Below are 27,707 nucleotides of genomic sequence, written 5' to 3'. Positions count from 1 at the left end.
TCCGGTGTTTCTTATTACGCGGCCGTGGCGCGTTTGCTTTCTTTCGCCATCGCCAGACTGCTGCCGTGTGTTCGTGTGTTGGCGACGCCGTTTTGTGCCTTTTCAGCTGATTTCTGTTATTTTTTCGTTTCGAGTGTGTTTGGCTGACGTTGCTGCCGGGCCGAGACGCTGGCGCGTTGTTTTTTTGTTTGGTTGTTGTTGGCATAATAACCATAAACCGATAATCAGCTCGGCGGCGCTCGTAATGAATGCGATAAAACCACCCTCTCGCTGTAGCTCGCAGCCGAGAAGTCGTCCACTCCGCGGCCACTTTCCCAAGTCTCACTCGTGTGAACCAGTTCGCGCCACCGAAGCCTACGTGCGCGCCTCCGGATGCCGAGCGAACGGAATTCATTTTTTGCAGTGCGGTCCATATTTCATTGGTCTGCTCTCTCGTAAACACAACCTGTCACAACATACCAACCATGGCAGCATACGTGTGGTAGTAATCACCGTAATGGAGCCGCGGTAAGCTGTGGCATCGTCCTTTTGGAGGTGGCGAGATTGAGTTTTGCTCAAAGGGCCGTTTAAAGTCGGCCGGGCGAGACACGTGCTTCCGGTGCTACCAGTTTTGGTCCATGCCCCACCGGGCCAGGCCATGTTGCAAGCCTGCCACACGTCTGTGTCCATTTTCCTTCCTCCGACAAACTGGCTTTTCCCCACTGACCTACTCCTATGGTGGGGCGGGAGACAGGCTTCCTGCTAGCTAGGTTACTGATAAGATTGGCCCATTGCCCCGCGGCCGGATCGAACCGGATCGGTGCATTATCTCATGCCGGCCGATCAGCGATCTCAGTGCAGTGTCGGTTCAATGTTTTTAACGCACTGACCAGTCCAGTTTAGAGAATGGCAGGTTGCAAAAATGAGCCCCAATGAGCCTTGCAATCGCCGAGGTATGCTGCTGGCGTGTATCATGTGAAGTTGCACCAACTTCTCACCTTCCTCACTGCATGAAGTGAAACTTCAAGATATAATCTGATTAGGCGAACAATTATTTTTTAAGCCTGCACACGCAACGGTCGCTACTGTTCGATACAGTTTATCAAATCTATGTTAATGTGTATGGTGTTGGACGTCCAAGAGAGGCCGCTCCTGTTGTTACAGTTTGGTCTGAAAAAGAAATGCGGTCTTGAGCGTTTGATGAGATCAATGGAAAGCTATCTAAACACCAACTACTCAACAAACCACTGGAAAAATATCAGTCGTCTGTACAAACACTCAAAGCTGCCTTGTAAGTCCTCTGATCCTGCAGTATGCTCTCAATAATTAATATCTGAAATCAACGCTTATGATGGCAAACGACGTCCTGAGAAAAAATCATATTACGTCACCTTTCGTGTTTCGCCTTCATTGGGATCCGCCAAGCCACCGGAGGGCTTTGGCCACTTTGAATTTCTAAAAGTTGACCTTTTGAATCCCCCCATGTTTTCGAACGGATCCTTCGACCACGGCGAAATATCACTCCATTTTGAGCTGGAAACTAACTTTCTTTTCGCCTTCGTTACTTTCGTTCCAGGTAAGCCAAACCCGCATCCCAGCTAGCCAGACTGTACTACCAGGCTCCCGCCACCGAGAGACCCACGTGAGTCGGGAAGGTCTGGCCCAATGATTGTGTGGCCCCGTAAGATTTCTTCCGCCATGGAAGCAGGGAAGCGCTTACCTCCTCGTCGTAGCACCACCTCGTCTGTCTGCCTGCCTGGTCGGGTTGCGGTGGATTGAATTGTTGCGCTCCGCGGTTCGTCGGGCAATTTCCTCGTTCGTCGGCAGCCGGCACCGTCGCACCGCACGCAAATTGCGCACGAAAGCACTGCTCTGCGCACTCCAAATGGCGTTAGTTCGCGTTCGGCTTTCACCCGCCGTTAGCCAGCCCAGCCAACGGGCCAGACGTACGCGGGCCTCCCTTGGGTGGCAGGCAGGTCAGGACTGTGTTGCCACGGCGACACAGTGGGCCAACCTGGGCGCGCGAACCCTCCATCATCGGTCGGTCCCGTATCTATGTCGTGTGGCAATCATTATGTAGCGATGAACGAACCGAGCGCGATCGAAGCCGGAAAACTTTCTCTCCGCCTCCGGAGACCGGAGCCAGCCAGCCGGCGAGGTTGTTGTTTTTCCATTGGTCTGTAGCCCTCCTCTTGACCACCAGAACTCGGTCGATGGTTGTGAACTCTGATGGTTTAGTGACTTTTGCGAAAGACCCCCAGGCAGCCTTGAGCACACTTGCACGGGATGTAAATGCATATCTCTGTGGGCTTGTAATGTTTACAATAACCTGTCGTTCTTGCCTGACAGACTCTAATCTGTCAGATGCTGTGCTTTATTCGAGCGAGCAGAAATAAGCGAAAGAAAGCTGGCAATGAAGTGGACAAAAATAATCAATACTCGACCGAACGACGTTAAAGACTCAACAGGCTTTGCTAAACTTTTTATACCTTAAACTGCTGCTTGCGTGCATCCACATGATCATGCCCCATCGATGAACGGTTGTTGAAGACTTCTACTTTTTATTGAAAGCTTGCGTTTTCATCATTCTCTCCACAAAACCACTTTCAGCGCACGACAACGCGACTGTTCACTTCCGATTGTTAAAGTGTTGTAACGGTTGATTGACTCTCGCCTGGTTGGTCCACTTGGGGCTTGCGGGTTCGACTCGAAAAACCTGTTCGATCCGAACGCGTACCACCTCCCCACCCCACGGAACCCCAGGAGACATCTTCGCCACGGAGGGGACCACGGACTGAACTAAAGACCCCGGGCTGGTGGTAGACATCGGACGGTGGACGTCGTTAGACTTATATGGCGGAAATGTATGCGCGAGCCATCGAAACGAAACAAGCGTTAATTATTAGCAGCTGATTACTCGGCCACGGCACGAAAGAGAGAGATGATGATGGACGCTGCAACTGACCGTCTTGGCCGTCGCTGAAATCTTACATGTCCGCCCGTGTCTATTAAAACAAGACATTCGCACACCGAATCGATTGGGCGACGCAATTCAATCAACTAGCAGCCAAGTAGCGCGTCGTTCCAAGTACGGCCAGGCATCAGCTGCGGTTGCCTAACAAAACATCCATCTTCGAGACGGGGGCACCGTGCCGAACCGTGGGGTTTATAGGAAGGGAATCGTTGTTTTCAATTGGTTCGGGGCGGCAGCAGCACCGGGTGGCAAGTAACCGAGCTCTCTCGACCACAGAAGATGCCGTCCCCGAAGCGGCCCTTGAACGCGACTGCAAAGAGAGTGGCACGATCGGTGGAGACGTTTTACGACCGCCGGCCAGAGGCAGAGGCTCTTGGTGGTGCGCCTCAGCATCGGGACACACCTGGACCGCATTCGAAGAAACGCCATTCGCCCGCCATCTTGAGTTTATTGGCCATCGGAGGCAATCGTCATAAATCACCAAATATGTGTAGAAGCCATTCGCGACGTTCTCCGGCGACGGCAGTCCGTGGGAGGGATTCTAGGTGTGGGCCAGAAGGTTTCCACGGTTTTTTGTTTCTTCACACCACCCTGACGCTGCTGTTGATGATGATTACGACAACGGGTGATGATGATTGTGTGCCGCGAAGGTGATACACCACCGCAGAAACGGAGAGAGAGCGAGCGCACGAACCCGTGAGCGATCGTAAAACTTGCGCAATCGATTGTCCATGATTCGTATCGGATTGGTGCGGAGTCGACTCGAGCTGGCTGTATGAGTGTGCAATCCTTTTTTCTTTGCCTATTGCACCGCGCGGCCGCGGCTAGTTAGTAAAGTATTCGCATTTCACGTTCCCTTCCGGACGAGGTTAGTTTGCGGTTATGGTAGTTTAATGTTTACGCCTTCACAGCCTTTCAAATGGCCATTATGTGGGGGATAACACACGCCGCAGTGTGCTGCCGCTGCCAAAATATGCACGAGTCCACTTGTGGAAAAGGTGTGATTATTCGGGTCGAGAATAATGTTTTCACTTAGTAACGATTGCACATGATATGATAATTTTTTACCGATTATACAGAGGGTGGCAACGTGAAAGTGATACACTCATTTGAGTGCCCATCGTTTTAATTTTTACAGCTATAGGTCCGATCTTTGTTTACTATTGGAAGATGTACTATGTTTACAGTTTATTCGTACATGAAAAAGTAAGTGCTTCTGATTAGTTCACCACAAAATTGTAATGGATTCTTATAGATAACAAATCAAGATGTGGCATCTTCAAAACCTCATAAACATTCAGATGAATAGGAAGTTGTCAAATCTGAACTTGACCAGATTATTCGTGTACAGGACCTTCAAACGTTTCAAGGAAACTGGTACAGTTGTCCCCACAAAGAAACCGGGGAAAAAACGGGCTTTACGGACTTCAGCGGTATTCAAAGCGGTGAAGGAGCGTATTCGACGAAATTCGGTCCGCTCGACGAAAAAATGGCACGTGATATGAAAATGAGTCACACCTCTATGCAAAACATAATCGAAAAGGATTTTGGGTATAGTCCTTTTAAGAAGCAGAGGATTCATGGAATATCTCTCCAAAATATTACCGACAGGGTTGTCAGATCTCGGATGCTCCTGAAGACGCACGCTGCGCACAACATATTTTTTTCGGATCCAAAATTGTTCACTTTGGAGGCAACTTTGAACAAGCAAAATGATCGTGTCTATGGTGGAAGTCTTCGTGATATACCAGCCGTTAAAAGAGATGTAGAGGTAGGATAAAATTGGGGTCTAGAGGTACCAAAATGCATCAGCTGTGATGGTTTGGGGAGCAATATCAGCAAAAGGGAAACAACCACTGTTATTCATCGATCGGGTCGTGAAAATCAACAAGCAGTACACCTTGCATAACGTTATCAGAAGCAAATGACTTGTATCAAGGAACTTTTAGGAGATGAAGATTTTTGCTTTCAACACGATTCAGCACCTGCGCATAAAGCATTGGTTGTTCAGAAATGGTGCAAACAAAATTTTCCATGTTTCATCAGTTCCTCTGAATGGCCTTCATCGTTTTTCGATTTAAACTCACTCGATTTTAATATCTGGGGATACATGCTAGGAAAGTTAAGCAACGTAAATCATATGAGTTTGGACACTTTTAAGAATCATTTAGTCCAAATCTGGGATGAAATGCCGAACGAATCTATCTGTCGAATCTGTATTATCTGTATCTCTAAGAGCGGGCAGAGCCGCATTATCCCCTACTTAAACTCTTGCACTCAGGATGATGCGTTGTCAAGGGTCCGAACTGACGCGTTTTGCATAGAAAGTCGGATTAAGCGGTGACAGAGAGTGCAGACGGATGACCTACCGGCTAATCACAATTCATTAATGTTATCTGTATAGAATGGCGGCTACGGAAACGATGCTTACAATTGGGTGATCTTTGAATATTAGTTTGACATACATATTTGAATATTTTGTCATTATTTCTTAGCTCATTATGACAGCGTGTGTAACCATTCGTACCGAAATGTTTGAATTATGAAAATATTATTATAATTAAATTATTAATTGAATTATTCGAACGTTTTGAACGCTTCCATTGCCTAGCTTGGTTCGAATGTATCAATCGATTTTTATATGGGCGTGCATTGATTGCCTGGTGCTTGAGGGTCTAGAAGAAACAAAACCAAGTGTTCTTTGTTTAGTGTGTTTCATTCCATTAAAATTGACAATATATTTTTATTCAAATTCTTTGTTTATAAAAATAATCTACGAAATGAATATTGAACCAATTCAGTAAACCTTTTGCAATCCTAATAATTATATTTCTGGTAATGTCACAAAAGATTTTTCCTAAGAGCGTCTTGAAATCGGGTCCAGAATCAAACAATTTTAGCGACGTTCCGTTCATTTGTCGAAAATGAATATTTTCCAATTACTGACTATCGAACCAATCGGTAAACAGCGTATTTCATTTTATTCATATTATAAATTGTGTGCCGAAACGTTACTGTGTTTTCATTCCGTGTTTCGGACCGGCAAATAGCACAGAGCGCAACAACAAATGGTCGGCATTTTGACCTTATGCTAACCTTCGGAGAAACGGAGGCTCACCGTTCAACAAGCAGCGACACATCCGTGGCGAGATCAAGAAACGAACCAAGAACATATTCAACATCCTTTTTCCCTGTTGTGTTGTGTGGTGGCGTAAAAACGATGGCCGAACGAAGAAGCAAACACAAAAAAGCCACCACCGGCAAATAAGGTAACAATAAATTTTGGATTATACGCGCATATTGATGGCGACGAGTAACAACAATCCTCCCCAACAATGGTCGCTCCTTTTTTCCTCGCACCCGTTTCCCGTTCTTAATCTAATCGGAGGGGCTGCGTACGAGCGATGGTTCCATTGCCCAAAATGAAGATTTATGGCCAATTTTCCGGGCATCTTCTTCCCGGTGCCCGACTTCGGCATATCGTAACAGCGTCACCGATGTGGAAAAGATGTTTGCCTCATTTTCACATACATACTGCCGCTTCAGCGACTGCATATCGTATAACAGCATCTCGCCCCGGTGCTGTTGTTGACGCAGCATGTTTCGCAAAACAAAACGAAAAATCATGCGAGTAATGATAATAATTTCTTTTGTTTACGTTAAATTGGTCGAAAGAGTTTATCTGTCGCCCGTTTTACGCCGGGGGGTTGACGGACTACCCGTCATCGGCCTCTTTTGGCGGGGTTCCCGTAATTTCTTGTCCTGGCGCGAGTTGACGCGTTGCTTTCTTCGTCTTCCGGGTGCGCGCTGTGTGAGTCTGTTGTGCTGTTATCAGTCTGTGACCTGCGTGTTTGCCCCACTACTTAGACAAGGATGATTTGGACGTGATTGTTTTAATAGCGTTAGGCAAACGTGGCGCTTCACGGCCAGCAACTAACGCGGTGGTTAACATGATCGTGTTTCGCCGGAAGCATGTGTCACTCGCCTCCATTAGTCATCGCACGCACAAGCCCTGGTGTCTTGGTGATCACACTTGGGTGCTTCTCACAACTTCTGTTCGATGTCGCTCTGCATCGCCATTCCGGTCCGGAAGGACTGTTGGTCTGAAGATCCACGGGGTCAGTAGTATCTCGAACGGTTTCAAAGACATTAGTATGGACGAGTCAGGATCTAGGATACAATAATTTTGAAACAACTTCTGGGATCGTAATATAGCACACACCAAGGCCGAACGAAGGATTTTTTAGCTGGTTGTTGTCGCCCCCAAAGTAGTACCCCTGGGACACCTTCGCTTTGATCTTTTTAACCTAGCGGCGCTTCGGAATCATGCTGTCGCCGTGCTCTGGGCCCTTTGGGCTCGCAAAAAGGTTGCCGACCCAGGAGTTCTTCGTTGTACCACCATAACACCGGAGTTACTAGCTGCGTTCCGGCCGTTCTGTGCTTTGTGTGGCGGTGACTCCAGACCTGATGGGAGCCGCCAACACTCCTGAACCTGACTCCCGAATGGGGAGGGCCCTTTCAAAGGGGAGGTTGGCTTTGCGTGCCCGACGGCACTCCCGATTGTTATCAATTTGTGTGCCAATTGCCTTTCTGTACCCACTTACTCATTCACCATTCCATCTCCTTCACTTTCTCTCACTCTCTCTCTCTCTCGCTCTTTGTTTCACAGCAACAGCAGCGATCCTCCGCCGCTGAGTTGTGACTCTTACTCCGAGGTTATTTACCTTTTCCGTAGTGGCGGGTCAGACGGAACCGAGTCACGGTGTAGCGTGTCCGTCACCCATAGAGACCCCATGGCACCGGGTTTATTACTTTGCTAAAGCCATCGCCACACGTACCACCCTCTCTGTGCCAGGGCAAGAGGAAGAAGAAGCGACAGCAAAAAAAATGGCAGGTGTCGCCTCGTCCCACGGCGCGCGCGTTAGGATTCATCGCGCGTTGTCTCGGCGCTGTTTGCCGGTTTCACGACCCAACCGGAATTACGCCGTGCCCCCCGTGGGGACGGCAAACTTGTCTTTCTCTCTCTCCCTCGTCGTGCGGCGGACGTCGTGTTCCTTGCGCCCTCGTATGCATTCCCCTTGCTGGCAGAGGCAGAGCGGCATTAGCGGCACGTCAAATCTGTGACATGCTCGTTCGTGTTACGCCGGGTGATTCGTAATGAAGCAATATTTTTATCATCCATTCCCAAAACGCATCTTCCTCGATTGGTCTCTTGATAGACGTGTCTTGGGGCTTTTTGGCACGGAGGAAGAGTGGATCGGTCGCACAGAAACCTGAGCTTCTTGAACACAAGGGGACCACCGTCTTGTACCGTTTTTCTCAACCTTTTACCGGCACACTCGAATTGTATCAATCCGGTGGCGCTGTGAGTTGTTGGAAAGTGGCCTGGCCTGATTCCTGGATAGTAACATAACGCGGTAAGGTTGCATTTCAAAGCATTCCAACGAATCCTGTGTCACTTAATCAGGAATGACATTACGTCGTTCGATCTGGTTGGGCAACATAAATGAAAAATTCATTTCAGTAAAAGCATTATGCCCCCCGCTGATAGAGTAGTCGGTAACGCTCTTCGCTGTCAGCGCAGCTGGCCAGGGTTCGAATCCCGGGATCGGTTGTCGCTCAACCGGCCATGGTTTCGATTCCCGATACCGGCGCTGACAGAAAGGGGGTTGGCGCGGGACCAACAACCCCGACCGTAAAAACGAACTGTTACGGAGATAGCACCAGGGATAATTAACATTAACATTGTCTCTGGTGCAGGCCAAGACCGCACAGCGGTTGTAGTGCCAAAGAAGAAGAAGAAGAAGAAAAGCATTACGCGATCAACCATATCGCGTCACTTGGACAAGTTCTTGAGTGAGTTATGCTGCTCCATGCTGACGATATAAGATCCATGATAAAAATGTGTTGCAGTTCATAGAAGTAGTGCACCTAGCGGAGATATGAAGACCTCTCGTCTACAAACAAATGTGTACCGCTCGCGAGCTGCGGGTTTGTTTGGTGAAAAATATTAATTTGTATCTGTAAAAATATGAGTTATGTTCCTATTGTTTTCTGTTTCGAGTTCTGTCAGCGCCACAGTGTTTCGAGCAATAAACACATCGTTCAATAAGTCCCGGAACTAACTATGAAAACAACATTTTATCGGCAAAATTCTTTATTATTCATCAACATAATCTCCTTCAAGTGTAATACAATCATTCCAACGCTTCTCTAACTTTTCTATGCCATGTTTGTAGAATCTTTGTCTTTTGTCTTTTGACTCAAAATGAGCCTCAGTATCAGCGATCACCTCCTCATTCGAGCCAAATCTTTTTCCTTGGAGCATATTTTAAAAACCTCAAAGAGCCAGTAGTCGGAGGCCAGATCTGCCGAGTACGGAGGATGAGGAAGCAGTTGGAAGCCTAATTCGTTAAATTTGGTCATCGTTTTGACTGACTTGTGGCATGGTGCGTTGTCTTGATGAAAAGGTCAGCAGCAAAAAGGTTGCAAAGGTAGGGTCACTTTAACCACTATAGCTTTCTTGGCACTACTATACCACTATAGCTATCTTTCTTTCTTTTTTAAGCACTATAGCTTTTTTTCTTGTATGTTTCGAATTACATCAAGTTTTGACACATCTTATCTGAAGGTTGGTACTTCTGAACCTTGGTATATAAATGGCATTTTTAGTGCCGTCTCTACGCTAATCCCGGGACTTATTGAACCATGTGTTATTACAGTAAATATTTTACACTTGAATTTAATTTGAGAATTAATCACATGTCAGCCCCGGAAAGTGTCCCGGTGGTTGCTTAATCAATCGCGTTCAAGCTGCTGACGTACAAGTTTTGCGGACGACAAAAACTAACCTCACAATGAAAATGCTACAAAACAGAAAACCCAAACCCCCGCGGACTACGCTGAGTGAGGTGTTCCGTTGCGGATGCAACGCGCGACAATTGCACAATGCTTCAAGTATCGCGCGCACAGGGTGCGCCAACCACCATCGGCGCCATGGATTTGCATAACGAAATGGCACTCAAATGCCCCGCTGCGTGATGGTCAGCTCTTGCACAACCCTTGAGCGGAGCTTGGTCAGCAAAAGAGCGAATCAAAAATACATTCATATATATGAGCGACAAGAATGGTGCACAGACCGTGTGACCACGCGCGCTCGAATCAATCGATTCGAAAGCAGTGCCGCCGGGCCGGGAAGCCAGAAGAACGTTTGGCTTTTCAAGGTCACCAGCGTCACCGTCACAGAATGTCCTTCGCGCACACTTTGCAATGGTGTCATCATCGATCCGTCCCCGGAGACGGCCGGCCGGCCGGCCGGCCGTTCCAGAGTGTTCCGGGTTGCGGCGCGTGGATTTTAAAATTGGACAGCATTTTGTTATCCGAATGTCCCATTTATATTGCGCTTACGGCGTACGGCGGCGATGCACCTCTCGTCTATGATGTGCGTTAATCGATCAGTCGTGCATTTATGTGACGACGTGTACAGTATTTTGGAATTACTTTTCTGGACCTTTAATTGACCGGCCGATGATTCGGTGTCGTAGTGAATTTGCCCAGAATTGCGTCTGGGCATTTGCTGTGTCAGGAAATGGTTTTAATAACTAGAGGTGCAGATGACGGCACTTAAGAATAAAACGTTCGGCTTAATCAGAAATTTGGTTTGAAATGTATAACAGCCAACACTGACGATAGCGTCTGCTGGCCCTTCCCGTGGGACGCCCTTCTGCAGTTTAATCAATCTGCACTCCCTGGACCAGGCACCACTTAGTAGTTCAAATCAGCATCCATCTTGAAGCAGAAGAAATTGAATTACGTTAAAAAAGGTATCAGCCCGTAGTCGACGTTCGCCGCCGTTGTGCCAGAAGAGACCGGGTTGCTCCAGTTTATTATCGCGCGAAACGTGACAATTTCGTAACCCATCGTTGTTCGCCCACGGGTTACGGCTCGGTCTGTAGCTTTCTGACGTCAAACGCAGACCCCTGGCCGGGGTTAACTTCCTTCGAGTCCACGCCGATCGGCGGGCTGTTCACGTGACCAGGGCCAGGGAGCGTCCTCGGGAAAAGTGCATGTGAATCCTTTTCGCACGACTCCGTTCCGTTTCGAGAGCCGCCTTTTTACGTTCGACTGGTTCGATCCAGAGCGCAAACTCGTTTGACCTCTAGTGTGTAGTAACCGGCCTAGCTCTGGACGTGGCGGATGGGGATCGCAAATGGACCGACGGAGTGGAGAGAAAAGGAATCTGATTACGATATGATGACGATCACATTCCGGAGACAGGCCAGCAGAAGTAAGCTGCTACAAAATATGTAAATCTCTTCTGCCAAGGATTTCAACACCAGTGGCCTCGCTCTTCCAGCCGCGGCTCCCGTTGTTGACGTTGGGCGAACGCGTGTTTTCGTGACAGATATTGGATATGTGTAGCGCTGGCGGTGGCGTAAGCCAGCGAAAGCGTTAGCTAATCTTTGCAGATTGCTCCGGTATGGTGCGCGGTATGGTTGTGTTTGGGAGAGTAACCGGGGACGCTCCCACGCCATCGGGATGGCAGAGCCGTAGTGAGATCGGTCCGGTCAGCCCACTGTTTACACAGCACTTCCAGAGGGAAGGCTCGGATTTTCGAGTTCTGCAATCTGCACCAGCAACACATGTACCGTAAACCGCGCCCTTGCATCCTGTCTCTTAGAGTTCTACTTTTCTACACCTTTCCCAACTATTATTGCCTGTCACCACGTGCAGCAACACATCTTGTAACTTGCTTTATCGGTACATCGTGCGCGGCTTGCCTGAGTGTCTTACACTTTTTGAGTTCAGAACTAAAATTAGATAAAATGCTCGTTTGATGCATTCTTTCAATTTGCACTCTTCAATATTTGAAACATAAATAAAAACAAAAAGCAAGAACAACGGCCAATAACATTGTTTGCATTGTCTTCAAACGACAAAAAAATAAATTTCACCAGGAATGTGACAAAAAGGATTAAAGCGGAACAAAAGATAATAACACAAACAACAAAAATGGATGCATACAGAGAGTGTTTGTTCATTCCACAAATGCAAACTGTCAAGAATAAAATTAAATCGAATTACACGAGCCGCGACGCCGACGTATCCTGGACCGGACTGGACCTTGTCGTGGCTCTTGCGAGAGAATTCATGTGGACGGTTTTTTCCAACTCGTCACTCGTCGTTCGGTTTTAGTGCTTTCAATGCAAATGTCACACTCTGTTTGTGTTCCGTGTTCACACAGCCCACAGCCGCCCTGCACCCGGTGGCTTGGCATAGTCCTTTAACTAACGATGCTCCAAACAGGGGTCACTATATTTGTGTTCGCTCCCTTTTTTTGCCAAACGGCCCTCTAATGGGGAAGCTTTTTCCAGTGATTATAAATTTAATTTTTGTATACACGTTTTACATGACCCCGTGTAATCCCGTGTTTATTGAGTCACATTTGTGCCGCGACACCCTTGGGCGGTGCTTCGAAACATAATCTGGGCGGTGTTGTGGCGGACGCAGTAATTTCCGCGAAGCTGTTCGACCCGATTTTTTGGTTGGTCCGGCGTGCAGTTTCGTGAGTGAAGTGCACAGCAGCGCGTGTCCGGTCTGATAAAATGGAATAAATAAGAACCGTTACTGGAAAGCGCGGGCTACACAAAATGGCGCGCGACCCATTCGCGTCCCGGCCAAAAGCATTATCCCCGTTCACGCTAATAGCGGGGTAGCTTATGAAACGGTCAATTTAAGGTTACGATCCGATGTGAAAACGGTGCACTAATTAAATTTTATGATAATCCATCCATCAACCGCGGACGCGCGGTGGCCACTAACAATTGGTGCCCCCGTTACCACGTTGCAATTTTCGGAAGCAATCAACCGGGGCAGCGAGCCGCGCCAGGAGGGATGCTGGTCCGGCTACAGTAATTATTTTCAATTTATGCCCCGGTTGGACGGTTTATTAGACAATATTTTACTAACTATTTGCATGAAAATGCATCCGAATCGAGGCGTAAAATCGATCGCGGTGCAATCAGCATCATTCCCATACGGGGCACGGTTGTAGCATAAATTTATCAAATAAATGGCGGCCCGTTGGAATTTATGTCCGTTGACTCGATTTATAAAGATTTTATAAAGAAAATTGTCATGTTGTTAACAAATACCTGTGATTTTGATGCTTACTTCTTGGTAGATACCTTAAAGCGGTCGATGCACACGTTGAACGTCCGCAGACGTCGGTCGAGTTGACGATGCTGGTCGAGTTGGCGTACGTCAACACAAAGAATAAAAGGGGGTTTGTTTCCGTTCAACATATTTACTCCCTTTCGGACATTTTAATTTCCCTTCGAATTAAGTTGTTCGATGATCTCATGTAAGACTTTGGGCGTAATGCTAACAAAAATACGTGATATCTATTACACTAGAAACCGTAAACATAAACTCCATTTGCAGGTGTTTGTAGTCGGAATGAACAATGAACCAAGTTCATGGTTGCGGACCCAGCGCTTCATTTTCAAAAAATCTCGTTTTCCTGCATCTCTCTAGTCAATCGCAATCGTCAAGTGGAATCAATTAGGAAGTGAACATTTGCACTGTCAGGACATCTTTCACTTAGAAACCGGCGTATAGGTGCAGCGCAGACGGATGATCTACGGACGAACCACATTTGTTCATTCATTACTTATCATTTAGCAATTCGCTTCGTTTTAAATTTACAATCGTCGAGTTCGATAAAGGACATCCCACGGCATGGCCGTAGCCTGCCCGGAAGGGGCGGCCCGTTTGTTTAAATTGTACGCAAATGAATGGATATTGATTTGGTATCGTTTAGCAACATGGTGATCAACAAATTTCTTTGCCGTTTCATCGCCCTGTGCAAATACGCTTTTCGTCCGTTGTTGCGTCTCTATTTAATGGATCGATTTTTATGTTATTGATTCCCACCTCCGTCGATGGTAGCAATCGGACCGGTGGCATTGTTGTCTCGTATCTTAACCGTCACACACCCTTTCCAATGGCCTAGTCTGTGGCTGAACATTATTCTGCGAGAAGAATCGATCTAGAAGTTCCATTTCCCATTTTAACGTGCTAAATTTGAGTGAACCCGGGTGGGTACGCACCGGCCCCCTGTCACTCACTCCGTTTGTTTGAAGAGACCTCCTTTCCCAAAGTTGGACCGGAGTTTGGTCGGAGTTGGACGGGGATGAAAAATTTAATTACAAACGACGATCGTCAACCGAAAGATTCCAAAGAAAACATAATTACTTTTCCCTTCACGCCACGCCACACCAGCGTTCCGGTTCCGGCCGTTCCACGAAACTCTGACTTATGTTGTTTGCCACTGGGGAGTGGACCATTTCCAGCAGTAACGGTGACGTTGACGACGATGATGGGATGGATACCGTTTGGACGACGAATCAATTCAACCTTCCATAGCTGGGGCCCATCCGCCGGAGCACACACTTCATTTCGGGATTGCCTGCGATTGCTGCGGGTTCCAAGAGTGCGCGGCAAGAGTTAGCATTGTCAAGGGTCTGTTTAATCATCGGAGTAACGGGGCTGGATTTAAACCGAAACGAGAATCCGAGTAAATTGTCAGATAGCTTCAGACGGTGTTTTCGTTTGCCGAAGCAGTCACAATCGCAGTCATGCCGGTCCTCTATCGCTCTATGCTCTGTGGCTCGACGTTGCAGCGCACTGTTACAGACTAATTTACATACCCGCATCCGGTCCCGTTGTATCAATCATTCGGCAGTGCATCATGCTTTCGGCGAGCTGTGAGCGTTTGTCTGAAAATTAAATCTACAATTTGGACCTAATTCAATCGTATGTTTTCGAGGAATGCGGAGCACGCATAGACGATTAGATTAAAAACCAATTTCAGGTGCCGTCTGACCCGAGCAAAATGAGACACTTTTTGTCCGCTTGGGTCCGAAACGTTACAATCCTTTTTTTCTCAATAAAGTCTCAATTACACTTCACAGCAATTTCTCGTACTTCTGTGGGTGACTTTGCAAATAAATTTGCATAAATTTACCAACAACAGACCTTCGTATCTCGGGGCTGATTCTGGGGCATCGGAGAAAAGCTTGCTGAAAAGTGTCTCGGCGGTGGTTCGCCGCAAAGCACAAGAAGCATCCGTGTTTCCACCGGAAGAAGGAGACCGGCACAGATGGGGCCGGTCGAAGAAAAATCCCACCCAAAAACCTCTAATCAAAACCCCAAAACGAAAATCATGATCCCTATTGCGCTGGGCACGAGAGAGAAAAAACGGGTCTAAGTTTTATTGTGAATAATTGAGGCTGTGCCACCTGCTGCTGTACGAGGCTCGAGGTCTCGGGACTTGGTGTGGAGTATGGCGCGCGCAGCATTTAACAAAAAAGTGGTCGCCTCGTTGAAGAATTTGTTGCGAAGTTAAACGCAGAGCGAAAGTGTAGCGGAGCTTAAGATGTCTTCGGAAGCGAGCAGGGAGCGACTGTTTCATCCATTTTTAAAGAAAGGACGAACCAGGGGAGAGTAAAGATTTAGGGTAAGAACCATGTTGGGGGAGTCTCCGAAGAAAGCAAAAAGGTGTAAAAGGTGGTGTTGGGCCACTCGGAAAACAGGGAATGTTTTGCATCGCTGGAGCACTTAAGGGAAGCAAAGTAATAGCCTCTGGTGTATTCAAATTCAATAATATTGGGCTCACGTGCCCCTCGGAACACCGTTTTTAGGATAATTGCGAACAAGAGAGTCGTTATATTAGCTCCCCTATAGGGGCCATCTTAATCGCGGCGATGTGCGAAAAAACAGGCGGAACAATAATTAATATACATCACAGGGTGGACAGGCGTATCATATTTGGCGTAAATATTCCGACGCTAGCAGAGCGCGTGATTCAACTCCGACGGTGCCTCTGGATACATTGCCCTCATTTATTTCTGTCCCCGCCGCGGACGGGACGATGGGAAATCTCGTCCAAGAACCCACCCACCCGGGAATGATGAATCACGCTTCGTCTCCGAGTGTGGTTCCCGCATCCATCGTCCATTGCGGGTCCTCTATAAGTGGAATGAATAAGCCAGCATCTAAACACCATCTAGCCGGCCACCACCGCCAAACCCGCGCCACATGGCATCGAACGAACCGAGCTCGGGCAATGATGCAAAAGAAATGGAATCGTTATTTATTCATTAAGAAGAAGATGTTTAAATTTAGTTCACGCGGATCGTCGTGACGCGCTACAGCACAGCGGCACATCCCGATGCACCCTATATAGAGGCCAACGCGCGGCGATCACCCGCGTTACGTAATACTCTATTTTGGCCTGTTTTTTTAAAGGAAATAGTAGTTCTCTAGGAAGAGAGGGAGAGTGAGAGCGGTAGGCCGGTGTGCTAAATTTGTAGTGCCAAACAAAGAACGTTTCATTTGTCACATGTTGGATTCGAACCCACGTCGCCCTCCGAGAGGACCAGTAATACTCGCTTGGGAAACTTGTGAAGAGGCGACAATTGTGCGAACCGTATTTTCGTGCTATGTTTTCTTGTTGTTATTATTTCTAATCTCGTTCCTATTGGGTTTATGAATTAATTCTTGCGTTTTTAACAGTTCCCATCCGACATTTTCGAGATGGGCTTTAACCGGTTTTGGGATGTGTGGTTGAGGGTTATCATGTTGAAAAATCAGCTTATCATATCTTTTGTCCCATTCTCGTCGTGTTGTGGCAAAAGCTTGCTTCAAACGCAATAATTTTAGTTGATAGTCTTCAATAATATCATTAGGTTTTAAAAGCTCACACTGCACCATACCTTTCAAGTCCCACCACGCACACAACATAACCTTGGCGCGGTGAATATTGCGTTTTGGTTGCGATGGACCTGGTTCACCAGGCTGTATCCAGAACTTTTTGCGTTTAGGATTGTCGCAATAATTCCCTTTTATGGGATGATTCGGTACAAGAACCCCTTTTTTCTACCGTGCAGGCAGAAATTCGCAAATGGTTTTTTTTCTTTCAATGTCTCTTTTTTCAATTCATGTGGAACTCATGAGACATTTTTCTGATCATTCCCAAGGTATTCAGGCGATGGAAAACTGTCGTGGTGTCAACTCCTAACATTTTTGCAAGTTCTTTTTGCATCTGACATGCATTCCGATCGAGCAATGCTGTCAATTTTTCATCATCATCCTTTTTTGACTGTTCAGGTCGCTCTGGTTGTTGCAAGCTAAAATCACCACTTTTTAACCGCACAAACCACATCTGACACGTTCTGTTGGTAAGAGCAAGTTCACCATAATCATCCATTAAAATATGATGACTTTCGGTAGCAGTTTTCTTCATACTGAAGTAATGAAAAAGTACTTTCCCCCAAAACACTCTACCGGGAATAAAACATGACATATTCAAATGCTTAAAAAAAGTGTTGTTTAAATTTTAACAAAAAAAGCTATACTGCGTTAAATGCGTAATGACCGTAGCTATTAAATACAAATTTCAATAAAAAATTGCAACATTTAGCGAGTAATCTATTGTTTTGTAAACCATCCTTTGTAAACCCGTAAGAATTAATTCGTGCACCTAATATATAAAATTAGTCTCACTTATTGGTGGGGTTACCATAAGGCAGCGATAGCTTCAATCTGGACCCTGCACCGATCGCCCGTTATTTCCAATAGTAACGTATCCAATTATCAATAGGATTAAGCGTAGCACATAAAACTGTATCTCACAGTGAACCAGATTTCTAGAAAGCGGTCGGTCTTTTCCATTCGTTCGTTCCCACGTCCACGCTGTACGTACGTCCTTTTCATAAATAAACGACCTGGCGCTACTCACCTAATGCGAACCAAAGCAACGGCCGAACGGGGGCGACACGAAAACTGGCACATTTGATGAACTTCCTGCCGCTGGCGCACTGGTCGGCCTTTTTATGGTAGCGCTCTCTACAACCGCTCAAGGTTCCTCCCGACCCAGGATCGTTAGCATACCGTTTTATGGTCCGAAAAAGGGACCTGCGTGCTGGTCCTGCTCGTGACATGTCCAGATGCATATCACCCGCACCACAAAAGCGAGAGAGGCCGGCCTATGCCCGAGCTGCCCAGTAGGCATCCTTGGGAGCGACGAAGAGCCCAGCGCACTGTGACTATGGAAGCTCCGAGATGATGTTGCTCCGGCATTTCGAATTTGCATTGCGAACCGTTGCACAATTCCACCACACAGAAGCGTTCCGTTACGTGTCTGTGTTTGTGAGCTGCTTGCAAGTAGCACAGATGCCAACGCGCTCCCCAATTGCGAACGGCCTCTCGGCCGCCGAACAGAAACTATTGCCCCGTCTATCTCGCTACCCTCTTGGTGGCGTTTGCATCTGGAAAAAGGCGGCAGATGGTTTTTGTAGGTCACTCGACGGCGGCGTCGGCGAAACGATGACTCTGCGCCAGGAGAGAGGGTGTGCACGTCATCGGCCGCGGGGCGACCTTTGCTCATGCCTTCTCGCTGGCCCCCGCAGAATTGCATTCGCGTGTTTGTCGTCGCGTCAGCCGTCCAGTCCTTTTTTTCTTCAGCATCAGCCGCAGCACCAGTCGGCGCCGTGTGGGGCCAGAGAGACGGCCGCTGCAGTGCTATGGGTATTATGTTTTCCGCCAATTTTGTCCCATTCGACTCTGTACGCTTCCGACCACCACTCGGTCTCGGTCGTCTTCCATCGCTTGTGAACGTCATTAATTATCGTTACCACATGGCCGATGCTGCAGCCTGCAGGCGACTATGCGGTTGACACTTGACGTGCGGTGCTGTGTTTGTAGGGAGAGGTAGGTCTCTGTGCGTTGGTCTGCCTCTCTCGCTGTCTCTGCGTCAGCCGTCAATCGGGGCTGATGGTGATGCGTCGTCGGGACGGGCCTGGTTGGAAGGCAAAATTGGAACCGAATGAAATTATCACACCATCGTCAGACAGTACGGTCAGGTGCGCACGGGGACCCCATGCAATGGCCCAATCGTGGCCGGAACACTTTAGTCAGCAAGGAGACTTAGGTCGGTTTTCGGCGCTTCGCTGGTTGTCCGGAGTTGTCAGCTCTTAGCGAAACATGTACACAGTTTTGCAGCCTTCATACAGCGCCGACGTGGCCGCTGCCACCGGCTGCAATGACCATTCCGATTAGTGTGCCCTGATGGGGTTGGTTAAATGATTTACCATCAGCCGACGGTGGCACGACTGTGTGCCTGTTTCTGGACCGGGCGAACTCGACGAACTCTTGACGAGCCATATGTGGAGCACATCAGAATGTTGTCCGAGTGTCAGGGTACTTAAACGATAACACAGTCGTTTGCAAGTTTCCCACTGTGGTTCTGTTCGCTTGCGCTGGTCGGCGCAGCTGTTTGGATAGAGTTTGCGTGTATTGTGATATAATTTGGACTCACCCGTTGCCGGTGGTAATGCTCGGTCAAGCATTATGCACATGGCACAGCAATAACATAATAGAGCCTCTTTCTTGTGGCCCGTGCCCGGTCGCTGGTGCTTCAAGGTATCTTTAAGAACCATTTAATCCCGTCGAAAAGCGACCCACGCGCGTCCGCAGTGGCTCTCCGAATGGCGGCAGAAGGCGGTTTCGCAATTGGATTTCTCAGGTGTAACCTTTCAGTCCGCATCCGCGTTGTTGGCTTCGCGGCCCGTCGTGTAAGCGTTTTCGGTCTCGTCCTTTGCCCCACCAACTGAAACCGAACACGCCAACGGAATACGTCGGGGAAAGCAATGGTGAAACGTGGCAAAAAACGGAAACAGCAAAAACCGGCTTACCGGAAACGATCATCGGAAGCGGGTGTAAACGGGACGACGAGGGATGTTCAAAAAATTTCGGGATTTTTGAGTGAAAAAAAAAAATAGATTTTTCATGAATATCTATTTTTACCCCTTTAAAGTAATTCCCATCAAACATTATACACCTTTGCCGGCATTTTTTCCTCGGCAACCCTCGAGGCACTTAAAAAAATATTTTTTTGTAATCTTGTTCAGCTCACTCGTCGATGCCGTCTTTATCTACTCGATCGATCGATGGTGGCGCTGTCCTTTCATGGGCCCTTTAAGTTGCCGAAACAAGATGAAGTTACAGGAGCCTAAGGAATGTGGTGACTGTGGCGTCATCAACGTGTTTTGTTTGATGTGCCGAAAAATTCGCACAAAAGCCAATTTTTGTTTTCTAACCATTCCGAGAATTTGTGGCGGATTGCTTCCGGCGAATTGCGTATAATCTGCAGGAAATATTCTTTATTGACCGTTCCATCCTTTGGCGACAACTCCTGATGCACCACGGCCCTGCAATCGAAGAAAACTGTAACCAAAACTGTTCACATACGACCAAACTTAGCTCTTCGTCGTTCACATCTTCTTGGCCGTCTGGGAACATTTCGAATCCTCAACAAGCGCTGCTTTGGACCAAAACAGCTTCACTTAATTTCGTTTTTCACACAAAATTTGACACACATTCTTTGTCATCCATTTTTTGGAAGAGACAAAAATCGCCGATGGGCCAAGACACTAGCACAGTAAAACAGCTGTCAAAGATTAAGTGATAATTTAAAATGGCCGAACTTGTCAACATAAGTGAGTGACAGTAGTAGCAACATAACGCCACAACAAATTGAAAATCGGATTTACGCAACCCGCGGAAATATAAAATTGTCGATACTTTTTTAACAGGCCACGTATGTAGTGACAGGTTGGCACCGCGACTGTGCACGTGCCTACAATTTCTTCGCTCCCACCTTGCTCGGGTGTCCTTTGGTTGGCTTCCTGTCCTTGTTCAGTTCAGACGCTTCCCTCCAACTCCAGTGGAGACACTTTTCTCACTCTCTTTCTGATCCTTGTTTTTTTCCTTTCTCTTCCTTCCAGGTGAGTGTACTCCGTTACGGTAGCAGCTGACTGACTGACGGCGGTGCACACGGACCATCCGTTAGGATAACGGAAGAAAGGACCCGACTCGCCCATCTCTGAAAGTGGGGTCCTTCGATTCGCGAAAAGTGTGCAAAACGAGAAGTTTCGTGGCGCGCAAAAGACCGACCACCTTGCCGTCGCCGCACAAACCAGCGAATCCCGCTACGTTTGTGACTTTAGTTTATACGGTTACTTTTATAGCGTAGATTCGAACGGCCGGCTGGCCGGGTCGGTGGTGAAATCGTAAAGTACCCGCTCCGGCCCTCGCTTCGAATCGTGTAACTAATTACGCGCACAAACGGTTGAAACGCGGTCCCGAACCCCGGCTCGGGGGTGTAGTCGACCGGCGGCATCGGTAGTGCAGTAAAAAGTGATGGTGTGCGAAATATGGTTGCCAATAAACGTCAACTGGCGGGAGGGCGGCGGTTCGTGGTTAAAAGCGACGGTAAAACGGTTGATTAGTAACGAAACGAGTGCACCAATAGCTGGTCGGCTGCAAAAAGCCGCAAAAAAGCCGCAAATCTCAATCTTTCAAATGTGTCCCGCGAAAGCGAAACGTTCCGCCATGTAATAGGGGGGGTGGGCATCGTTAGAAAATTATCGATCTGTAACCAATGAGCGAAACGGCGCATTTTGTGTGTGAAAGAGAAAGGGAACGACGTTAATACAGCGGGAGCCATCCAATAAAAACGGGAACGAAGCAATGCACGAAATCGAAACCACTCGCCCCAAGGAACAGCGCGAAGATGAAGCACATCTTTAGCGCGGCCGTTGCCCGTTATGAATTAATTTCGAGCATTAAATATACCATTCTCGGTGGCCTGAGAGCAGCGCAATGGCAACGTTCGCAAGAACGCTCCTCTCGCTGTGTCCGTCGGTTCAAGCGAGGGAATGTGTTTAATTACAGTTATTTCGAATGGAGCGACGGCCAAGTGACAGAAGGCATACCCCCCCTCCCGGTGGTGGGTGGCGCGAAGCAAATGGATTCGTTACGGACACAGCCTCTCAGAGACAACAAAAAAGAATTAAAAACCACCACAGCAACAGAGAAGAGGCAAAAAAAGGAATGACCAAAGAAGGGAGATCAATAAACTCCGCGCAAATCCCGAGGAGAAGGAAGCTCCTCTCGGCGGCTTTGGTCTGGTCGGGCGACTCCCGCGAGAGAACAACATTGAATGGTTGACAGCGCTCTGATGGTGTCCCTTAAGACGTGGGGGGAGAGACCACTAATCCGGTTCAATGGTTTGTTCTCCGATTGTTAAATCGAGCATGGATGACCCACCGCCATGACCACCATCCTCGCGAAAGACCGCAAAAATCCTGGTGCCACACGGAGAGCTCACCCTAATAACTGGACGCGCAATGCGCCCTCTGTGGCGGAAACTAGTAATCTGCCGCCTCTGGCACTGTTTCTGGACTCGGCGGATCCTGGGGCCCAACCGGACCTACCCGAGGTCCGCGACAAAATGGGGTTAATGGAGTGAACCCAATCGGGGCGCGAGCGGCAAAATCGAGTGCGATTGGAGTGAAGCAGAGTGTTGCGACCAACACCGACCACCGCGCGGGATCGATTGCCGCCCCACATAGGACCTGTGATGTATTGCATCGTAAATGTCAATCCAGTAGCTGCGCCGCGCACTCGGCCCTGTACTCTCGAAGCCAGCCGCTAATGATCGTAAATTGACAGATTGTTGCGTCTGTACCGCGCGCGGCCCTTCACGCAGATAGCGAGCGCGCGCGAGAGGTGTCCGGACGGATGGATTGTCATGGACGTAAATTACTCCGAATGAACCGAAGACCCATTATCAACGCTGCATCTCATCAGAAGAGAGGGCAGTGGGCGAAACGCAACAGGACGCGTGATGCGTTTCTAATTAACCTTCGGTGGCATTCCGCACTTTCCGGGTTGGCTCCCGCCGAGAATGGACGTAGATGCGTGGAGTTCGATAACGTTTCAATTGTGCCACCGAAAACCATAAGCTGCTGGTGGAGCCAACAGCCAGGGACTTATGTTGGGTCGGTCCGCCCGCCCAGCCCCGTGACTAGGTTGTGCGCTTTCTCACGGGATTAATTAAAACCGATTTGCGAAGAACCGTCATCGTAATGGACCTTTGACTTGGCGGCCGACGGTGGCGGACAGCGCAACTAAATTACTTCACATCCACTAGAGAGCCGCGGACCTAGACCAGACCATGACGGGTGTGGTGGCCATGTGCTGCGAGAACCGCCTGCCGCCGCTGGTCGAAGAGCCGACGGTGGGGCGCTCAATAAATAATTCGTTATTACAGTATTTAGTGGTTTATGTCGAGTTTCCGTTCAAACCAGCACCTAGCTCTGGTGGCGGACTCGATGTGTGTCGGGGGGCCCCCGACGTTCCGTCTCTCGTTTCGTTGAGAGGAAACTAAAAATCCGATTCAAGCGCAATCCTCAGCAGCAGCAGCTGCTCAAATTACACCATATCCGTCGCTTGTGCTCCCATTGCTTGTGGGAATATCACAAAAGCAACAGACTGTTGCCATTGTTGTTGTTTCTGTGTGGCCTCTCTGTGCCTTTCCCGATGCCGGAGCCCACTGCGGGCCTAGTCCGCTACTTGTGCGGTTCTCAGCTTTGGTTTTTCTTTGATTCTTCCGTCACGGAATAGAGATTCTGTGAGGTTCTGTGGAGGCTACGCTTTTTGAACTACTTTGACTCAGCTTGGCGCTCTTTCGTAACCGGCCTGCCGTGACCTGGAGGCGATTTGGTCACGAGCGCACAAAACACAAAAACTACATCCCCCCCCCACGGGGACGTGTTTTGGCGCGATCTTGGTAATTCCTTTGATGGAACTCTTGTTCTTAGCCGATTACAACCCCGGAGCGTGCAATGTTAATCTATGTTGCTTTCTGTAACGTTGTGTTTTAATGGGCGGAAATGGAATTACTGATAGTAAAATGTTTCCAAGGTTCCAAGGACGTAGCTCATAACCGATCACGCTTCCACAATGTCCCCCCCCCTAGATCCGGACGGTGTACATCTACGGTCAGCCGATCATCTCGCTGTTCGTGGAGCACCAGGAGCGACTCTGTCTGGCGCAGATATCCAGCACGCTGCTGAAGGACTTCAGCTACAACGAGATCCACAACCGCCGGGTGGCGCTCGGTATCACCTGCATCCAGTGCACTCCGGTGCAGCTGGAGATCCTGCGCCGGGCTGGAGCGATGCCGGCGTCGTCCCGGCGCTGCGGCATGATCACACGCCGCGAAGCCGAACGGCTCTGTAAGTCGTTCTTCGGCGAGTGCACGCAACCGGCGCTGCCGGAAGGGTTCGCCTTCAGCGTGTTTCACGAGTGCGCCTGGGGCTGCACCGGCTCGTTCTCGCCGGCCCGCTACAACTCGTCCCGGGCCAAGTGCATCAAGTGTTCGTACTGCAGTCTGTTCTTTTCCCCGAACAAGTTCATTTTCCACTCGCACCGCCTGACGCCGCACGACAAGTACGTGCAGCCGGACGCGGCCAACTTCAACTCGTGGCGCCGTCACCTGAAACTCCAAGGCAACCCGCCGGAGAAGATCGTGTACGCCTGGGAAGACGTGAAGGCCATGTTCAACGGGGGTACCCGGAAGCGCTACATTCTGTCCACGGCTCGCAAGTACGGTGGGGCTGCCTCGCACCCGTCGGTCCCGCTGGCGGCATCCAGTAGCAGCAGCGGTAGCAGCGCCCTCTCGGTGGGCTCCTCGGGACCTTCGGCAACACCCGAGAAGCCGCTGCTGCCCCTAGTTCCGACACCGACGATGGCCGAACCACGACCGATACTGCAACCTACACCGACGGCCGCCGCGTCTTCGCCGGTGGTTGTGGTCCCCAAGAAGGAATACTCCGACACCCAGCCGATGGCCGAAACCGTCTACAACACGGACAGTTGCAGCAGCAGCACCAGCCCGTTCGCTCACATTCCCCATCTCCTGTCCACGGCCGGCAGCAGCAGTGGCACCAGCGGCGGGGCCACCAGCAGTAGCATCGGTGTTCCGGTGCCCGACAGACCGATAGTCAGCGCTGCACCGTCGTGCTCCGTGATGGGTGTTCCGACCGGGGCACCGAGCCCTTCGGCGATGGCCGCTTCGGTGGCAGCGGCCGCCATGGTGTCCGCCGGACATTCGGCAGCCAGCGTAGCCGGGCCCATCATGTCGAGCTCGGCGGCCGCCGTTGCCGCCGCCAACTTTGGCTTCAAGCTATCCTGTCTGCAGCCATTTTCGTTCAACAGCATCGGCCACTTCCCGACGATGGTCCCGGCCACGGCCAGCTACCTGGTGCCGCTGCTGCGACCGACCAACCCGAAAAGCATCTCGGCCGCCGCTATGTCCGCGTTCAAGCCGGTGGTTAAAATTCGAAAAAGGTACTCGCGTGTTGTGCTGTCTCGCCGCGCTCTGTCACGATTGTTGTCACATCTGTCACACTCGCGCACTGTCACGAACGTTGTCACCATTCGAGCATTTATCAACACGAACGTTATACGAGAGAGGATGTGAGAAGGAGTCCCCTGAAGCATGTTTTTCGCCCTCGGTTCAAAAGCCTTCCGCAAGCTCCCGCCGTTTCGGGGCCGAAGGACGATACTGTCATGATGCGTTAGGGTGGGGTCTTACGGGGTGCCACTCGGTCTGGAAACACTCCCGTTTAATCGGAGCCGTCCCGTGGGCCGCTAAAAGCCTCCCGTTTTTCTTTCTCTTTCTCCGTTCCGAATTTGGTCAAACGAACGCGGGAACACCTTGCCACAACCGCACGCCTCTGAGACCAAGGGCGTCTTGGACACATTCGCGCGGCGTACGTACCGCTTCTACTTCTTGACCCCCTGAAGTCAAGACCTAGGTGGTTGCGCGCTAAGATTGTGATTGCAGGTAAGTCTCGAGATTCCGTTGAGCCATTCGTTGGCCGCTAACGCTGTGTTCCTTCCAGAATAAAACAACCGAGGTATGATGTGTCACGAAAATGTCCCAACCGTCTGTAGATCCTTTGTCGGCCTTTTAAGTTTTCCTTTTCCTCTTCTCCACGTTGACACCGGCGCCCGGGTAATAATCAATTATTCTCTCAGCGTATACACTATAACAGGAATTGAGGGTAATATTGAAACCTGCCTATGGTTATATGGTTGGTTCCCGTATCGTTCGTTTCGTTGATTTGAAACCGGAAATCTTCCGGTTAGCCGGCCCCAGTCTAAATCTGATCACTGGACGCAAAATTAGATAATGTTCGTTTTTGGTCGTCAAATGTTTGCATACGTCAACAAACGCCTTGATCCCCGGCGAACGACCTTGGTGAGAGTGGGTTCTCGGATGACATCCAATAAAGATAGAGATAGAGAGAGGGACTCCGACAAAAAAGGCCATGTCGTGTTCTCTCTCTTTCTGGTGAGGCATGCCAATTCCGTTTTCACGGTCAAGGACTCTTCCGAATGGCGTCATCATCATCAGCATTATCATCGTCTTTGTCTCTCGGACCGAGTGTTGAACGTGCGCTTCTTTGTGGTCTGGAAATTTATCGTCATGCTTGCGGACGATGCAAGCCGACGACGGCGACGATCATGCTTTCCTGTCCCCCTCCCATCCACTGCCAAGGACTATCGATGGCCAATTTTCTTACCCAGACTGCGGGGCCACCGCTCCCCGACAAGTGAAATGCGCCTCGTTGGGCTTCTTCTGAGTGAATCTACAGTTTCCTTAACAGCGACCAACCCTTGGAAGCACCGAGCAATATTTTTTTATTGGTTCTCCTCCGATCATTTAACTTTAAGATGTAATCAGCAAAAAAAAGTGTTCTTGACCCCGGCCCCGTTGGGCACGAGGTAGAGCAAGAAGAAAGAACTTCTTTCGAAAATGCTTCAAATTTTCGTTGTCATCAAATCATCTCGTCTCAGGCGCTCTACATTCGCGCGGATCCATGTTTTATCCTTGTAGGTCTTTTCTAGGTCGTGACTGCTTCGCTCAGCTCAGGTCCCCTGAATCGCTGTTCGGCAGCACCACTTGAGGTTTGACGAGCAGAAGCATTACTGAGCAAGCATCAGTTTTGCCGGTGACGACAGCTTCACTGTGAGCTACTGTTTTCGCTGAACAAACTAATATCACCAGAGAGACGCCTAACGATTTCCTGGACATCGTGAAGAAAACCATTGCTAGGTGCTGTTATACTTGAACCACTTTCGTTTCTTTTGGCTTATGCCTTCTTCTAGACTTTCGATTCCAAATTACCATTTCTGTCTCCCGAAAATCTGTATTTCGGAATCGTTTCGGAACTACTGTTTGGAATATCGGTTCAACCTGTTGGCGTTCCGTTACACTTGATTCTGTGTGCGTATTCCAAGGTCCAGCAGTAGCCCGATTTAGTTTGGAACCCTCCAGATTGGCATCAATGAATTACAAAGTTTCCTGGAAACACATGCAGGTGTGTCGCAACCGCGCGACTCCTCCGGACTTTCATTAGGTACCATCTGGTTATTTGAGAATTTATGCAGTTTCATCACCACGGGTGCACGGGTTCCTATAGCCACAGTGACTTCCGGTCTGTGTGTGTGTTACTTAAAAATGTATAGAAAATCAACGTGTATTACACCATCGCCGGTTTCGGTTTGTGCAAACCACACAGACTCCCTGCCATCTGGACTGGCCAACCCAAACCAAGATAAACCCTGGCCAAGATGAAAGATTCTTGCGAAAGTTCCACCATCGAATCATCGGCCGACCAAACGCCAATTTTCACATCTCTGATGGCAGCAGCCGCACGGCCCCGAACAGCACGTCAAGCAACACGCACACCCGGCCCAGAAAATAAAAACGAAACAATCGATCCGCAGCTGGGCAGGGGTGAGCCCATCTGTAAAACCACAAAGAAAATGCCCG

General features: G+C 49.0%; 1 protein-coding gene across 3 annotated transcripts in view; it reads left to right on the top strand.

Annotated features, from left to right (window-relative positions):
• The window catches only part of LOC131212092 (ubiquitin-like protein 3), a 56,383-nt gene that overhangs the window by 22,924 nt on the left and 5,752 nt on the right, over positions 1 to 27,707 (top strand). The window lies entirely within an intron of this gene.

Source organism: Anopheles bellator, chromosome 2 (assembly GCF_943735745.2).
Source record: "Anopheles bellator chromosome 2, idAnoBellAS_SP24_06.2, whole genome shotgun sequence".
In the NCBI taxonomy this organism is placed as follows: domain Eukaryota; kingdom Metazoa; phylum Arthropoda; class Insecta; order Diptera; family Culicidae; genus Anopheles; species Anopheles bellator.
This window is presented reverse-complemented; position numbering and strand designations above follow the sequence as displayed.